Genomic DNA, 12638 nt, shown 5'->3' on the forward strand with positions numbered 1-12638 from the left:
ACTATTGTAACAGTGATTACAGCTGTACATTCACTTGTGCCACAATAAACCAAAGAGCCCAGACTGGTCACTTCTGCTGATGTGTACAGAACTCTGCTCAAAATAAAACTGCACACACATTCCCAACACTTGTAGTACAGTGAGCTATCGGCAACATATGGGCATAAGGCAATTTGCTGAGCACTCATAATGAAGCAGACGTGGGTGGAAGCAGTATAAAGAGGATGCAATACACCAAAATGCTCACTTGCCATAATTAGGGGTACATTTTCTCAATTACTGTAACGTTTATTTGTCCCGGTTTACTTTAAAACCACTGTATAGCTGGTGATTTCATCCTCCAAACCACCAAGTGGGTTGAAACACAAATTGCCTGTGATGTGCAGGGATTTTGCAATGCCTAACTCGCATATACTTTATCACGAGGAGGTCATCTAGAAGAAAATATAATTAATGTTAAAAAAAAAAAAATCCACAAAAAAGCCATTCACTAACGGGACTCTAAGTAGAGAGGGGCCTGCACTTAGAAATGAGCAGCCCAATGATAATTGGCATGTGGCCCAATGATAATTGGCATTTGGTCCCACTTGATACCCCTGGAAAATATAACCTTTATGTTTTAAATTAAGGAATAGTCGCCCCATAGTATTAAAACACACACACACACACATACACACACACGCACACACACACACACACACACACACACACACACACACACACACACACACAGATAGATATATATATATATATATATATATACAATCATCGGAGGGGTGTAATGGAGTCCGAGATGGGCAGAGGTGCAGGATGTCAGACGATCTTGGACTTTTTGCCTTGCCTTGTAAGTGATTGCCCCTGTAAAAAACATACAGGATTGGCCGGCATCCCACATCTCCGGCCATCTCAGATGAACTCCATTACATCCCGCCAATGATAATGTTCCATAGTACATTAATAAAGAATTGTGCCCCTGTGCTATAATAAATACAAAATTATGCCCCCATAGTATTTAAAATATATTATTGTGCCCCCCCTGATGTTTTATATTTATTATGCCCCTTATTTTGTGTATGTTCTAAACCAAAGAAATGTATTGGTCCGGTTGCTTGTATTAATTACTCCTCACCTAAATTGTCCATAGTTTAGTAAGTACATACTTATAATCTTCCTCTTTGCTCAATCAATTTAATAAACCCGCATTTCATAGTTTTGTATTTAAAATTAGGTTGCAGTTTGAGTGTAAAATATCCTCCAAACTTGCCTAAAGCTCAAGTAATGATTACACTTTTCAGATTCTAGATGTTAGAGATGAGCGGGTTCGGTTCTCAGAGAACCGAACTTCCCCCGCAAGAACATCACATTCTGAGCCAGAATCCGAGTCCGGCTCAGGCCTTCCCACCAGACCCGGAAACCAGGGGGAGGCAAAACATCATCATCCCGCTGTCGGAATCATGCGGGTTTTGGATTCCATATAAACAACCGCGCATCGCCGCCATTTTCACTCCGGACTTGGAGAGTGAGGGAGACAGACCTATGTCTCTCTCTCTGTGGGTGGTGAAGTTGGGTGGGCTCAGTGTGGGCTCTCTAGGGGTACTGTTCCTATCGCTGTGGTGTCCCTGTGCTGTTAGGGGTATCGACACTGGTGTTTCATGTGCTGTTAGGGGTTCTGAAGCTATACATGGGTGTTGCTGTCCTGGCTGTCACTGTGTTGTACAGGGGGCAGGGGCACTGTCCTCCTGTATGCAGTGAAAAATCAGGGGTGCAGTGAAAATAAATGTACACTGGCCCTGTCTTGTATGCTATAAAAATACAGGGGTGCTGTGAAAATAAAGGGGCACTGTTCTGTTTGCTGTAATAATAAAGGGGTTCTGTCCTGTTAAATGGAGAACAAAAATTTGGAGGAAAAAATAGTGGAAGATCAGGAACCACTTCCAGTTCCTAGTACCAGTGCTGAAGCTGCTGCTGCCACCAGTCATGACATTGACGTTGCAATTCCATCAACGTCGTCTGCTAAGGCCGATGCCCAATGTCATAGAGGACATGTAAAATCAAAGAAGCAAAAATTAATAAACAGAAAATAAAAGAAATTATCTGATGAGAAACATAAAATTGGCAATATGCTATTCACGACACGAAGTGGCAAAGAAAGGCTAAGGCCTTGGCCTATGTTCATGACTTGTGGCTTAGCTTCTCATGAGGATGGAATCCCTCCTCCCTCTCGAAAAAAAAAAATAAGCTTGTTAAGGCACAGGAAAAAACAACTGTGTGTTCAGAAATATCACAAATCCCCAAGGAGAGTCCAAGTGTGTCCGCGGTTATGATGTCTAGGCCTGACCTTCCCAAGACTGTATGTAAAGAGGAGGCTCCTACCACCATTTGCATGCCCCCTGCATGTGCTGGGAGGAGCCCTGCCAGTCCAGTTGCTGATATTGAGATTGAGGATGTCACTGTAGACATACACCATGATGAGGAGGATGTTGGTGTAGCTGGCATTGAGGAGGAAGTTTACGATGAGGATTCTGATGGTGATGTGGTTTGTGTGAATAAAGCACCAGTGGAGACAGTTGTTGTCCATGGGATAAAAAAAAGCCCATTGTCATGCTTGGGCAAAATACCAAAAAAGCCACCTCTTCAGTGTGGAATTATTGCTCCACAAATCCGGACAACAGGTGTCAAGCTGTGTGTTGCCTTTGTCAATCCATAATAAGTAGGGGTAAGGACGTTAACCACCTAGGAACATCCTCCCTTATACATCACCTGCTGCGCATTCATCAGAAGTCATTGTCAAGTTCAGAAACTTTGGGTAAGAACGTAAGCAGTCCACTGACACCTAAATCCCTCCTTCCTGTTGTACCCAAGCTCTTGCAATCCACACCACCAGCTCCCTCAACGTCCATTTCCTCTTTAGTCAGGAATGTAAGTTGTCCAGCAGGCAATGTCACTGGCATGACTGATGAGTTCTTTCCTATTTGGGATTCCTCTGGAGGATCCTTGAGCCTACTGGTGCCACCTCTGCTGTTGTTGTTGCTGCTGGGAGTTGATCGTCATCCCAGAGAGGAAGTCGGAAGACCACTTGTACTACTTCAACTAAGCAATTGACTGTCCAACAGTCCTTTGCGAGGAAGATAAAATATAACAGGAGTCACCCTGTTGCAAAGCTGATTACTGAGGCCATAACAACTATGCTGGTGTTAGACGTGCATCCTGTATCCGCAATTGGTGCAGTTGTATTTAGACAGCTGATAGTCGTACTGTTCCCCGGTACCAAATCCCGTCTAGATTACACTTCACTAGGCAAACGATTCCCGGACTGTACAGGGGCATTAAGAAAAGTGTCGTCAGTGTCCTGAAAAATGCGGATGTACCCACTGTCCACATGTGCACAAGTAAAGCATGACAAACTAAGGACAACATGACTGTGACAGCCCACTGGGTAGATGTATTGCCTCCCGCAGCATCAACAGCAGCGGCACCAGTAGCAGCATCTCACAAACGCCAACTCGTTCCTAGGCAGGCTACACTGTGTATCACCAGTTTCCATAAGAGGCACACTGCTGACAACCTCTTATGGGAACTGAGTGACATCATCGCACAATGGCTTATGCCACTTAGACTCTCCTGGGGATTTGTGATATCTGACAACGCCACCAATATTGTGCGAGTATTACATCTGGGCAAATTCCAGCATGTCCCATGTTTTGCATATACAATTAATTTGGTGGTGCAGAATTTCTTTAAAAATGACAGGGGTGTGCAGGAGATGTTGTCAGTGGCCCGATAAATTGCGGGCCACTTTTGACATTCAGCAACTGCGTGCCGAAGACTGGAGTGCCAGCAAACACTCCTGAACCTGCCCTGCCATCACCTGAAGCAAGAGGTGGTAACGAGGTGGAATTCAACATTCTATATGCTTCAGAGGATGGAGGAGCAGCAAAAGGCCATTCAAGTCTATACATCCACCTATGATATTGGAAAAGGAGGGGGAATGCACCTGACTCAAGCGCTGTGGAGAATGATTTCCGTGTTGTGCAAGGTTTTCCAACCCTTCGAACTTGTCACACGTGAAGTCAGTTCAGACACTGCCAGCTTGAGTCAGGTAATTCCCCTCATCAGGCTTTTGCAGAAGCAGCTGGAGAAATTGAAGGAGGAGCTAAAACGGAGCAATTCTGCTAAGTAAGTGGGACTTGTGGCTGGAGCCCTTCATTCGCTTTGCCAGGATTCAAGGGTGGTCAATCTGTCGAAATCAGAGCACTAAATTTTGGCCACCGTGCTCGATCCTAGGTTTTAAGCCTATGTTGTATCTCTATTTTTGGCAGACAAAAGTCTGCAGAGGTTCAAAGACCTGCTGGTGAGAAAATTGTCAACTCAAGTGGATCATGAACCGTCAACAGCTCCTACTTCATTTTCTCCCGCAACTGGAACTGCAAGGAAAATTTCCTAGCCTACCCACTGGCTGTGATGCAGGGCAGTCAGGAGCAAGTGCTGACATCTGGTCCGGATTGAAGAAGCTGCCAACAGTTACTGACATGTCTACGGTCACTGCATATGATGCTATCACCATTGAAAGAATTGTGGAGGATTATATCGGTGACAGCATCCAAGTAGGCATGTCAGACAGTCCGTATGAATACTGGCAGGAGAAAAAGACAATTTGGAGTCCCTTGCACAAACTGGCTTTATTTTACCTAAGTTCCCCCCCCCCCCTCCAGTGTGCACTCTGAGAGAGTGTTTAGTCTAGCCAGTAACATTGTCAGCGATCGGCATAGGAGGATACTTCCACAAAATGTGGAGAAGATGATGTTCATCAAAATGAATTATAAATTCCTCCAGGAAGACCTTTACCAGCAATTGCCTCCAGAATGTACACAGGGACCTGTGATGGTAGATTCCAGTGGGGACGAATTAATACTCTGTGAGGATGAGGATGTACACAGTGCCGGTTCTTTGCCTTGTGGCGCCCCGGGCAAAATATAGGGGCGTGGCTGCAAATGGGGGCGTGGCCACGGCGCTGAAAGAAAAAATAAAATAAAAAAAAAGTATACTTACCATCCCCGTTCCTGATCCAGACCGCCTCCGCCGGCGCCGCCGCTCTTCTCCTCTCTTCGATCTATGGGAGAGACGTTATAACGTCTCTCCCATAGAACAGCATAGACACTAGAGGTCAATTATGACCCCTAGTGTCTGTGCTAGTATGTTGTGCGGTGCGCGATGACGTCATCGCGCATCGCACAGCAAAGGTCCTCTCCATGAAGGGAAACTAGACCGTAGCGTCTAGTTTCCCTTCATGGAGAGGACCTTTGCTGTGCGGTGCGCGATGACGTCATCGCGCACCGCACAACTAAGGTCCTCTCAATGAAGGGAAACTAGACGCTACGCGTCTGGTTCCCTTTAAAGCGGGGGGCACAGCAGGGCACTGCGGGGGGCACAGTGGCGGATCTTGCCCTGGTGCGGCGCCCTCCGGATGGCGCCGGCGCCCTCCGGAAGGCGGCGCCCCGGGCAAAAGTACCGCTTGCCCGTGGCAAGAACCGCCACTGCATGTACACACTGAAAGGGGTGAGGAATCGGAGGATGAGGACGACATCTTGCCTCTGTAGAGCAAGTTTGTGCAAGAAGAGATTAATTGCTTCTTTTTTTTTGAGACAAACAAACCAATCATTTCAGCCACAGTCGTGTTGCAGACCCTATTGCTAAAATTATTGGTTTGTTAAAGTATGCATGTCCTGTTTATACAACATAAGGGTGAGTGGGAGGGCCCAAGGACAATTCTATCTTGCACCTCTTTTTTTTATTTTCTGTGCATTGTGTGTTCTTTGGGGCCTAGTTTTTAAAACTGCCATCCTGTCTGCCACTGCAGTGCCACTCCTAGATGGGCCAGGTGTTTGTGTCACACACTTGTGTCGCTTAGCTTTGTCATCCAGCTACCTCGGTACAACCTTTTGGCTTAAAAACAATATTGTGAGGTGTTCAGAATAGACTAGTAATGAGTAGAAATAAATGTTATTGAGGTTAATTATACCGTAGGATCAAAATTACCCCCAAATTCTGTGATTTTAGTTGTTTGGGTGATTTTGGCAAAACCAATCCAGATCCAAAACACGAACGGAGATCCAGATCCAAAACACAAAACCCTAAAAGTGTCCACCGTATATCTCTAGTAGATGTACTAAGCAGTAAAAAGAGTCGAGAAGTTGCCCATGACAACCAATCCGCATTGAAGTAACATTTATAATTTGCATACTATAAAATTATACAGAGCAGCTGATTGGTTGCCATGGACAATTTCTCCACTGGCTCACATCTCCATTCGTATCACTGCTTAGCACATCTCCCCCACAGTCGTCTTAACACAGTAAGTATGAACAAGTAGTGTTATTCTCCAAAAATCATTGCAAAACTTTACAGAGAGGAGGGTTATTCAATTATTGGTGAAGAACATATTTTGTATTTACTGAAAAGTACTGTATTTTTACTCTAAATCTTGTTTTAATGATCAAATGGTTGTTTGTACAGATAACTCATAACTCACTTTCTTCAAATCCTCTCTTTATGTGCTATTTTTTTCTAAAGCAATTGCATATTTAAGGCTACATTGTCATACCTCCCAACATTTGGTGTGGAGCGCGGCTGCCGAAAGGGGGGAGTGACCTACTCAAAAGGGGGCATGGCTTCACTGGAGTGACACAATCGTGAGCCACTCCCCCTGTTTTTCATCATTGAGGGGGCATGCCCAGCGCTCTGTGAGCTGCTGGCATGTCCCCAGACCTTCTGTCTCCCATGAGCGTCTATTCACCGCTGCTCTGCTAGGCAGAGCAGTGACTACAGGAGCCTCCCAACTACCCCCACCTCGGGACACTGCGGCCCGTGGGTGGGATAGCGGGACAGTCCCGAAAAAAATGGGACTGTCCCACGAAAATTGGGACAGTTGGGAGGTATACATTATATAGACTATAAAATAAGACCTTTAAAAAGCATCAGCAAAGCCAAGTAACCTCTCAAGAGAATAGTATAAGTGAATAGGATTTGCAATGTTTAATGGTCTGTAAAATATAATGGAGTTCTATGGTAATACTTGTCAAAGCTTTACATAAACTGTGTTGCACACTGTGCCCCAGCACAGCTTTAATTCTCAAAAAGGTCAAGCAAGGTCAAAATCCCTACACATTGTCTTTTTTCCATGCTAGCTAGCTGAACCCATTTGCATATTTATAATGGGGGAAGTATGTGCAGTGCACACGGGCCCCTGGGTTCAGGGGAGCACACACTGCACCCATGTTTAATTACTTACCTATCCGGAGTCCCTTATTGGCGCTAGTGCTGCAAAAATCGCTAGCACTACTAATTAGTAGATGGCGGTTGCCATGTTTCCAGACACCTGCGCATGAGCAGTAGACTCTGGCACAATTAGAGATGAGCGCCGGAAATTTTTCGGGTTTTGTGTTTTGGTTTTGGGTTCGGTTCCGCGGCCGTGTTTTGGGTTCGACCGCGTTTTGGCAAAACCTCACCGAATTTTTTTTGTCGGATTCGGGTGTGTTTTGGATTCGGGTGTTTTTTTCCAAAAAACCTAAAAAACAGCTTAAATCATAGAATTTGGCGGTCATTTTGATCCCAAAGTATTATTATCCTCAAAAACCATAATTTCCACTCATTTTCAGTCTATTCTGAATACCTCACACCTCACAATATTATTTTTAGTCCTAAAATTTGCACCGAGGTCGCTGTGTGAGTAAGATAAGCGACCCTAGTGGCCGACACAAACACCGGGCCCATCTAGGAGTGGCACTGCAGTGTCACGCAGGATGGCCCTTCCAAAAAACCCTCCCCAAACAGCACATGACGCAAAGAAAAAAAGAGGCGCAATGAGGTAGCTGTGTGAGTAAGATTAGCGACCCTAGTGGCCGACACAAACACCGGGCCCATCTAGGAGTGGCACTGCAGTGTCACGCAGGATGTCCCTTCCAAAAAACCCTCCCCAAACAGCACATGACGCAAAGAAAAAAAGAGGCGCAATGAGGTAGCTGTGTGAGTAAGATAAGCGACCCTAGTGGCCGACACAAACACCGGGCCCATCTAGGAGTGTCACTGCAGTGTCACGCAGGATGTCCCTTCCAAAAAATCCTCCCCAAACAGCACATGACGCAAAGAAAAAAAGAGGCGCAATGAGGTAGCTGTGTGAGTAAGATAAGCGACCCTAGTGGCCGACACAAACACCGGGCCCATCTAGGAGTGGCACTGCAGTGTCACGCAGGATGTCCCTTCCAAAAAACCCTCCCCAAACAGCACATGACGCAAAGAAAAAGAAAAGAAAAAAGAGGTGCAAGATGGAATTGTCCTTGGGCCCTCCCACCCACCCTTATGTTGTATAAACAGGACATGCACACTTTAACCAACCCATCATTTCAGTGACAGGGTCTGCCACACGACTGTGACTGATATGACGGGTTGGTTTGGACCCCCACCAAAAAAGAAGCAATTAATCTCTCCTTGCACAAACTGGCTCTACAGAGGCAAGATGTCCACCTCATCATCATCCTCCGATATATCACCGTGTACATCCCCCTCCTCACAGATTATCAATTCGTCCCCACTGGAATCCACCATCTCAGCTCCCTGTGTACTTTGTGGAGGCAATTGCTGCTGGTCAATGTCTCCACGGAGGAATTGATTATAATTCATTTTAATGAACATCATCTTCTCCACATTTTCTGGATGTAACCTCGTACGCCGATTGCTGACAAGGTGAGCGGCGGCACTAAACACTCTTTCGGAGTACACACTTGTGGGAGGGCAACTTAGGTAGAATAAAGCCAGTTTGTGCAAGGGCCTCCAAATTGCCTCTTTTTCCTGCCAGTATAAGTACGGACTGTGTGACGTGCCTACTTGGATGCGGTCACTCATATAATCCTCCACCATTCTTTCAATGGGGAGAGAATCATATGCAGTGACAGTAGACGACATGTCCGTAATCGTTGTCAGGTCCTTCAGTCCGGACCAGATGTCAGCATCAGCAGTCGCTCCAGACTGCCCTGCATCACCGCCAGCGGGTGGGCTCGGAATTCTGAGCCTTTTCCTCGCACCCCCAGTTGCGGGAGAATGTGAAGGAGGAGATGTTGTTGACAGGTCGCGTTCCGCTTGACTTGACAATTTACTCACCAGCAGGTGTTTGAACCCCAGCAGACTTGTGTCTGCCGGAAAGAGAGATCCAAGGTAGGCTTTAAATCTAGGATCGAGCACGGTGGCCAAAATGTAGTGCTCTGATTTCAACAGATTGACCACCCGTGAATCCTTGCTAAGCGAATTAAGGGCTCCATCCACAAGTCCCACATGCCTAGCGGAATCGCTCCGTGTTAGCTCCTCCTTCAATGTCTCCAGCTTCTTCTGCAAAAGCCTGATGAGGGGAATGACCTGACTCAGGCTGGCAGTGTCTGAACTGACTTCACGTGTGGCAAGTTCAAAGGGCATCAGAACCTTGCACAACGTTGAAATCATTCTCCACTGCGCTTGAGACAGGTGCATCCCACCTCCTATATCGTGCTCAATTGTATAGGCTTGAATGGCCTTTTGCTGCTCCTCCAACCTCTGAAGCATATACAGGGTTGAATTCCACCTCGTTACCACTTCTTGCTTCAGATGATGGCAGGGCAGGTTCAGTAGTTTTTGGTGGTGCTCCAGTTTTCTGTACGTGGTGCCTGTACGCCGAAAGTGTCCCGCAATTCTTCTGGCCACCGACAGCATCTCTTGCACGCCCCTGTCGTTTTTTAAAAAATTCTGCACCACCAAATTCAAGGTATGTGCAAAACATGGGACGTGCTGGAATTGGCCCAGATTTAATGCACACACAATATTGCTGGCGTTGTCCGATGCCACAAATCCACAGGAGAGTCCAATTGGGGTAAGCCATTCCGCGATGATCTTCCTCAGTTGCCGTAAGAGGTTTTCAGCTGTGTGCGTATTCTGGAAACCGGTGATACAAAGCGTAGCCTGCCTAGGAAAGAGTTGGCGTTTGCGAGATGCTGCTACTGGTGCCGCCGCTGCTGTTCTTGCGGCGGGAGTCCATACATCTACCCAGTGGGCTGTCACAGTCATATAGTCCTGACCCTGCCCTGCTCCACTTGTCCACATGTCCGTGGTTAAGTGGACATTGGGTACAACTGCATTTTTTAGGACACTGGTGAGTCTTTTTCTGACGTCCGTGTACATTCTCGGTATCGCCTGCCTAGAGAAGTGGAACCTAGATGGTATTTGGTAACGGGGGCACACTACCTCAAGAAATTGTCTAGTTCCCTGTGAACTAACGGCGGATACCGGACGCACGTCTAACACCAACATAGTTGTCAAGGCCTCAGTTATCCGCTTTGCAACAGGATGACTGCTGTGATATTTCATCTTCCTCGCAAAGGACTGTTGGACAGTCAATTGCTTGGTGGAAGTAGTAAAAGTGTGCTTACGACTTCCCTTCTGGGATGACCATCGACTCCCAGCAGCAACAACAGCAGCGCCAGCAGCAGTAGGCGTTACACGCAAGGATGCATCGGAGGAATCCCAGGCAGGAGAGGACTCGTCAGAATTGCCAGTGACATTGCCTGCAGGACTATTGGCATTCCTGGGGAAGGAGGAAATTGACACTGAGGGAGTTGGTGGGGTGGTTTGCGTGAGCTTGGTTACAAGAGGAAGGGATTTACTGGTCAGTGGACTGCTTCCGCTGTCACCCAAAGTTTTTGAACTTGTCACTGACTTATTATGAATGCGCTGCAGGTGACGTATAAGGGAGGATGTTCCGAGGTGGTTAACGTCCTTACCCCTACTTATTACAGCTTGACAAAGGGAACACACGGCTTGACACCTGTTGTCCGCATTTCTGGTGAAATACTTCCACACCGAAGAGCTGATTTTTTTGGTATTTTCACCAGGCATGTCAACGGCCATATTCCTACCACGGACAACAGGTGTCTCCCCGGGTGCCTGACTTAAACAAACCACCTCACCATCAGAATCCTCCTGGTCAATTTCCTCCCCAGCGCCAGCAACACCCATATCCTCCTCATCCTGGTGTACTTCAACACTGACATCTTCAATCTGACTATCAGGAACTGGACTGCGGGTGCTCCTTCCATCACTTGCAGGGGGCGTGCAAATGGTGGAAGGCGCATGCTCTTCACGTCCAGTGTTGGGAAGGTCAGGCATCGCAACCGACACAATTGGAGTCGGACTCTCCTTGTGGATTTGGGATTTCGAAGAACGCACAGTTCTTTGCGGTGCTACTGCTTTTGCCAGCTTTAGTCTTTTCATTTTTCTAGCGAGAGGCTGAGTGCTTCCATCCTCATGTGAAGCTGAACCACTAGCCATGAACATAGGCCAGGGCCTCAGCCGTTCCTTGCCACTCCGTGTGGTAAATGGCATATTGGCAAGTTTACGCTTCTCCTCCGACAATTTTATTTTAGGTTTTGGAGTCCTTTTTTTACTGATATTTGGTGTTTTGGATTTGACATGCTCTGTACTATGACATTGGGCATCGGCCTTGGCAGACGACGTTGCTGGCATTTCATCGTCTCGGCCATGACTAGTGGCAGCAGCTTCAGCACGAGGTGGAAGTGGATCTTGATCTTTCCCTAATTTTGGAACCTCAACATTTTTGTTCTCCATATTTTAATAGGCACAACTAAAAGGCTCCTCAGGTAAACAATGGAGATGGATGGATTGGATACTAGTATACAATTATGGACGGGCTGCCGAGTGCCGACACAGAGGTAGCCACAGCCGTGAACTACCGCACTGTACTGTGTCTGCTGCTAATATATAGACTGGTTGATAAAGAGATAGTATACTCGTAACTAGTATGTATGTATAAAGAAAGAAAAAAAAACCACGGTTAGGTGGTATATACAATTATGGACGGGCTGCCGAGTGCCGACACAGAGGTAGCCACAGCCGTGAACTACCGCACTGTACTGTGTCTGCTGCTAATATATAGACTGGTTGATAAAGAGATAGTATACTCGTAACTAGTATGTATGTATAAAGAAAGAAAAAAAACCACGGTTAGGTGGTATATACAATTATGGACGGGCTGCCGAGTGCCGACACAGAGGTAGCCACAGCCGTGAACTACCGCACTGTACTGTGTCTGCTGCTAATATATAGACTGGTTGATAAAGAGATAGTATACTCGTAACTAGTATGTATGTATAAAGAAAGAAAAAAAAACCACGGTTAGGTGGTATATACAATTATGGACGGGCTGCCGAGTGCCGACACAGAGGTAGCCACAGCCGTAAACTACCGCACTGTACTGTGTCTGCTGCTAATATAGACTGGTTGATAAAGAGATAGTATACTCGTAACTAGTATGACTATAAAGAAAGAAAAAAAAACCACGGTTAGGTGGTATATACAATTATGGACGGGCTGCCGAGTGCCGACACAGAGGTAGCCACAGCCGTGAACTACCGCACTGTACTGTGTCTGCTGCTAATATATAGACTGGTTGATAAAGAGATAGTATACTCGTAACTAGTATGTATGTATAAAGAAAGAAAAAAAAACCACGGTTAGGTGGTATATACAATTATGGACGGGCTGCCGAGTGCCGACACAGAGGTAGCCACAGCCGTGAACTACCGCACTGTACTGTGTCTGCT

The 12638-nt window shown here is 46.4% G+C and overlaps 1 protein-coding gene across 4 annotated transcripts in view; it reads left to right on the plus strand.

Annotated features, from left to right (window-relative positions):
- Positions 1 to 12638, plus strand: part of LOC134957844 (putative ferric-chelate reductase 1) — a 265125-nt gene that overhangs the window by 197793 nt on the left and 54694 nt on the right. The window lies entirely within an intron of this gene.

The sequence above is a fragment of the Pseudophryne corroboree genome, chromosome 9 (genome assembly GCF_028390025.1).
Source record: "Pseudophryne corroboree isolate aPseCor3 chromosome 9, aPseCor3.hap2, whole genome shotgun sequence".
Taxonomy (NCBI): domain Eukaryota; kingdom Metazoa; phylum Chordata; class Amphibia; order Anura; family Myobatrachidae; genus Pseudophryne; species Pseudophryne corroboree.